Here is a 6341-nt window from a genome sequence, read left to right on the forward strand (position 1 = left end):
GAGGCAAAGAAGTTTGTAAACTACTTTTCCAAAGCTCATACTATATGCTTTTGAAATAAAAATGCTTCTCTTCGGAAAGGGAGGGTGATGTTTTGACCTGGGCAGCATACCTGGGGCTTCAAGATTGAGCCAAATCTGAGTTCAGGGGCGTCGTGGAGGTGCAGGGATCTCAGGGCCGCGACAGGGCAAATTGCAGATGGAGTTTGCCCTTCTTCTCCATAAATGCGGGGCAGCCTCCCTTCAGCAAGGCTTCGTGCTTGAGAAAGGGGAGGCTTGTTAGAAAAGGGCAGCTTTGAAACTGAATTCTCTTTGCCAAGAGCTAATGGACTGTCTTCAACGTGCATGAAAATATTTTCAGCATGGTGACCAGAGAAGCCAAAATGAGGCCTCCACAGACCTAATTTGGCATCAGTTTATCTCCACGTGAAAAGATCTGGATGCGCTTATTTTCCTCTCTGCTATAACTGAGAGAAAAACAAACAGAAACCCTGCAAAGGTTCACTGAGACAGGAGTCAGTCACAAAAAAGGAATTTGAACCAAGATAACGTTAGTTACATTTTATCCACATGTTCCTGAAGCCTGAGCCCTACCAGTCCAACAGACCTGATTCTGCCTTTTGCCATTGCGATAAAACTTTACCGTGTGGGCAAAGACTTTGTGTAACTCAGAGACCCTCACACACAGAGGCACACACACATGCAAACCTCCTTTGATACCTCGGGGATACCACCAGAATGGACAGATTCCAAGACCAGGTGAGACCTTTAACTTTCTGACCATCTTTGCTCAGTTTGGAGAGGCCACTGTCTGTTTTATTGAAGTAGAAATCCAGGAAGGAGACACAGTGGAAGAGATTGCTCCCCTGCTTCTTGTAGCCATGGCTAGCCTGCATGGAGCTCTGATGGGGAACCAGGGAATGTTCTTTGAGAGGATTTTGGTGACTGCTTGCTAACAGTCCTAGCAAGTCAATGTGATTATAATATGCATTTTTACAGTTGTGGCAGCTGAGGCACAGAGAATTTAAGTGACTTATCCAACATCACACATTATACTGCTTGTGTAAAATTATAGACGCCCCTCTCCCCCCCCCCTCCTCCCAGCCTCCTGCTAAGCAAAATGCTATAGCAGGAAGGGGAGAAGAGATCAGGCGGTGGGATACCTGAAGAGAAAACAAAGGGAGGCTCTTAAAGTCCAGGCAAGCGTGCTGTCTCCAGGGACAGTGCCATTTCTCCCCGGTGAAGTACCAGTCAAGCTCCCCAGCCTCAGAGGCCTGTCCAGGGCTCCTCGCTGCCAGGGTCACATTGCTCAACTGCCTGTAGGGGTGCTGCAGTCCTGGAAGGAAGCCCAGGCTGCAGGGCTGCCAGGCCCCGCCAATCTTCTACTCAAAGACAGAGGTGAATGTCATCCCGGGGTAAACTCTCCTTCCAAGGACCTTTCCAAGGTAAGCCTTGTCTGTTTCAGTGTCTGCCCTCCTTCGTGTATCTCGTCGGACTCCAAAAAGACATGTCCTCTGATAAACACATCAGGGGAACTGGTGGGCTGAGTACTGGTGGGTCATGTGGGGGTCCAGGTTGGGGACCAGGTAGGGGACCAGGTAGGGGACCAGGTAGGGGGGTGGTAGGTTCATTCCCACTCTCTTTTCTGCAGTGATCCTGTCTTCACTACAGTCCGTGATGCCCAGGACTGGATGACTTATCAGCCAAAGGCACCTCTTTTTAGTTCATGCTGCCTGTTTTCCCTGAAGAATGAAGCTCTGTCTGACCCAAATAATATAGGGGAAATGTTTGTAACTATGAGGTCACTGTCTTTTGTTGGAAATTAAAAAGCAGAGAGGACATATGCCAACGCCCGCCTCTGGGATTTCTTCCCTTGTCTCTCAATAGAGTAGTAGAGCCTCTTAGACCTCAGACCATTCACCGGTATCCTTGGTTGTCAAGATGATGAACACTTATAGCCCTAAATCATGTACTATCACAGTCATTTGGTTTAAAAATATATGGACAGTTTCAATAAAAGGGATGACTAGATTAACTTTTTTTTTTTAAAGGATTTATTTATTTGAGAGAGAGTGTGTGAGCAAGGGAGAGGCAAAGGGAGAGGGAGAAAAGCAGACTCCCTGCTGAGTGCAGAGCCTGACCTGGGGCTCAACCTGGGGTTGGGGGGGGAGCTTGACCCCATTATCCTGAGATCATAAACCCTAGATCATGACCTGAGCTGAAATCAAGAGTCCAGCACTCAACTGAACCACCCAGGTGCCCAGTTGACAAAGTTTCTGAATCCAGAGTCGAGCCTCCTTGGTTAAATCTGTAATATAATAAACTTATAAGGTGTCAGGTTGGCTTGTTGGGTTTTTTTGGTTTGTTTTCTTCCCCAACAGGAAAATTCCTTTACAATGGTGAATAAATAACAAACAGTGCTAGAATTCAGCCTCAGTCCCTGGTCCACAGGAGGCAGGAAGGGAGCAGTGAGAAGAACCAACACATTACAAGGCTCACACTGACTGCCACACTAGGAATGACCGCTGCACAACTCCCTGGAACTCCGCCCACCTGCTAGTGCAATAGAGAACTATGTTGCTTGTGATTTGTCGTTTTCACTCATTGAAGATAAAATCCACCATGGTGACAGGATTTCAGCACAACAGTCTCTCCCAGTCATGTTAGATATAGACATCCCAGCTCTTGAGAAACAAAAGCTCATTTGATGTCTCTTGCAAGGACCAGAGAGTTACAAATTTTTCTTAATGATCTGTTGAAATATTTGTATATACTTAAAAAAATAAAAAGAAAACTAATGGTCCATTCTGTGCTCTGTTTCCCTGGAAGATTTCTCATGATCTGGGAACCAAGAATTAACTCACTTCAAAATAAGCAATAAAAATTATAATACCATACTCCTAAGCAGATGGTGGGCTTGCCAGGGTTGGAGGGGGAGAAAAGCAGGTGCTCTGCTTGGGGGTAAGGTGTGATCTTTGGGACCACTGATTGGACAGGCAAACAGAAGCATCCATAAGCAGGACACACTACCAGTAAGGGCCTGTTTCCTTCCATGTTCTCCCTAGGTGCGGAGGCATCAGTCACCTGCGTGATGACTTCTCAGGACTGAGGACCCTATCCCTCAATCTCCATCCACTCCAGTGACCTGCATGGTACGTTGGGTGGTCTCTTAATGAAATGGGCTGAAGCCAGGAATTGGACTCTAACTCTGGAGGACGGCCGTAGGTTTCCTTCAGGCTATTCCAAGCAGGAAGTGCCTGGGACGCTCACTTCCCCCAAGTAACTGTGAGGCATGAAGGGAGAAAGCAAGGAAAAGAGAGGTTTAGAAGACAGAAGTGACTAGAACCATGGTGGTTCTAGACATGGCTCAGCTTTGTGGGTCAGACTTGCTGGCACAGCCACCTTATCCTTGTGCTGGGGCGGACTGGGAGAAGTCTTCACAGACAGTAGCTTCTGTCTGTGATACCAGTATAGATTATTTTTACTGGTTATAAATGCAACAGATTCAGGTTCATTCCCCTTTGCTAGAACTGTTCACTTCCCTGAGGAATTCGTGGCTTCAAGTCTACCCCTAGGTGCACCCTGGCTTGTCATCTGTTCCCCCCACCCCCACCCTGGGAAAGTGGCCCCAGGATGAGCAGAGAGGACACACAGCACAAGAGGTGACTAGAAGGAGGACCTACCTCAATGAGAATTCTAACTCTGAGAACCTAAGTAATTGTGAAGGACTCAAAGAGGGAGCTGAGCTTCAAGGTCACTCACTGGGTTTTTGTTGTTGTTGTTGTTGTTGTTATTTTAAAGATTGTATTTATTTATTTGAGAGAGACAGAGTCAAGGAGAAAGATCATGAGCAGGGGAGAAGGGTAGAGGGAAAAACAGGCTCCCCAGGGAGTCTGAGCAGAGAGCTTGACACAGGGCTTGATCGTAGGACCCATGATCATGACCTGAGTCTAAGGCAGATGCTTAGCTGATTGAGTCACCCAGGCGCCCTCAAGTCAGTGGGGTGTTTTTTTTTTTTTTTTTTTAAGATTTTATTTAGTTTGACAAAGAGATCACAAGTAGTCAGAGAGGCAGGCAGAGAAAGAAGGAGAAGCACACTCCCCACTGAGCAAAGAGCCCGATGAGGGGCTTGAACCCAGGACCCTGAGACCATGACCTGAGCTGAGGGCAGAGGTTTAACCCACTGAATCACCCAGGCGCCCCAAGTCAGTGGGTTTTAACTGAAGTTGAAACAGACTCAGAGGGGATGATTTTGTCTCCAGAAGAGACAGACTGGAGGTCACGAGAGAACTTGTCACAAAAGCTTTGTCCACAGGAAAGCTTGCCCCTAAACTTCCAGCAGCAGAGTCTGTGCTGGAGCTTCTGCTCAGTGCCCAGCCAGGCCAGCTGGGCTGCATCCTTCACCAAACCTAGTGGTACATCTATGGTGGTCACCACAGCCCCCATCATATTCTGCATATCCTTGCCCATCTCTTGAGGGTCCTGCCCTCACTGTCCACCTGTGCCTCCAGAACATCTTAGTGGCTTCAAAGCCATTGTCACATACCCTCTCAGGCACTGACTGGGTCTTGAATGAATAGCTGTCATAGAAGCCCTCCCATGGCCCCTCTACGGTATTGGGGGCATGATCTCTGAAGAATGGCTCTCCCTTGGAGCCATAGGCAGCGGTGAAGAGGCAGGTGTGAGCTGGTCCATCAGCCAGAAAGTCACAGCACCAGGGGGACCGTGGCTAAGCTTGGACACCATCAGCCATGAAGTTCATTCCACCCAAGAGGTGCTCGGAAGCACTGTTGCTGACCTTTAGAAACCCATTAGTTGCAGGCCATGCAGGCACAGTCTGTCTGCATGCAGGTTTGCCTGGAATGGGTTCCCAAACTAGGGTTGCTGGCTACGATAGACCACATCATGGTTAGGACATTCCATCACATACCCAGACCAGGTACATTTTTTTTTTGAGACCCATCAGGGAAAATGGGTGAAAGCAGATGTCCTGGGCACTCAGCTGGCTTCCTTGCCCTTCTCACAGCGGGCCTCGAGGGTACGAACTCAGTAGTCTGGCGGGGCAGGGAGTATCTGCAATGGCCTTGACTTCACGAAGTACTCCTTTCCCATGATTCATGCAGTCCTTACTCTGCCCACGGAGGAGGCTCCCAGGGGCTGGGGAGAATGAGGGCAGGTGCAGAGCCTGCTGAAGCCCGGAGAAGTCTGTGGGAGGGGAACCGAAGGCTTCAGAGAAGCCACCCAGCTTCCAGTATGGGTCCTGGATGAGCTTTTCTGGCACCTTGAGGGCTGTTGAGCCCAGCAGATGAGTGTGCTCAGTGTACTGGAAAATGACGACAGCAGAGCCTGGCGTGGAGAAGGGGACACCCAGACCACAGCAGGCAAGGTAGCCGGGAGCTCCTTGGGGAAGTGCTTCAGATAAGCTTCAGAGGTACCCCCAGGCACTTACTTCAAGGGCTCTTGATGTAGCCCTTCCTCACAAGTTACAAGGACGGCGGGTCTGAGGTGGCCAGGCCCTTCAGCAGCCCCTGTGTTGTCTGGCGGGGACTCACCATAGCCCCTAGGAGCCGCTTGATATCTGCCACTCCTGCTCTGTGGCATGGGACAGGCACTGCCACACTCCCACGGTGCAAGGCTCCTGGGCAGGGAAGGTTTGGAAGGCCTCACAGCCGTAAAAGAAAGTACGGTTGAGGTGCGAGACTTTCCATCAGCAGTGTTTCCCAAAATGGAAACCATCTTCCAAGGGTGGACCAGGTTTGCGGTCCAGTTTTCTAATAGTCTCCTTTTCACTCCTTCACCAGAATGTGTCTTTGTTTCTCTTGGCTTGGAGGAAATGCAACTTTCTTCCTCCAGGTCTCATCCTGCTCTTCTTCCTTCAGTAACCCCTGGACCTTAGGGATGTGGTACATAGCAACGGGGTGTCTCCCTTTGCTGCCCACCCCCCAAGGTGAGTCCTCTCTGGAGCCTTGGGCACAAGCTGATTTTACAAGTCTGGCTCCTCCCAACACCCTCTGCCTCACACCTGGCCCTGGCGAATGCCCCTCCGGGCCCTTGCAGGGGCAGCTCAGGGGTGTGGCCGTGTAGGAGTCCTATTGGCTCAGGGCTTCTCAAGTGCTCCTTCTCACAGAGTAAACACTGCAGACAGAATTCACCACACCAAAGAGCTTGGTCAGCCCCAGCCCACCCAACTTTCCTGGCACATCGGCCAGGAGTTCAGGCCCTTCTCTGCTGGGGGCCTCTGGGCTCTCATTCCCAGAAGGGCAAGGAAATCACGCATCTCTGGGCTTTCCCTAGGACTGAGGACAAAGGCTTGGAGTCTGAAGGTTGCATGGGATTGCCACAGG

This window comes from Mustela nigripes, chromosome 13, assembly GCF_022355385.1.
Source record: "Mustela nigripes isolate SB6536 chromosome 13, MUSNIG.SB6536, whole genome shotgun sequence".
Taxonomy (NCBI): Eukaryota; Metazoa; Chordata; class Mammalia; order Carnivora; family Mustelidae; genus Mustela; species Mustela nigripes.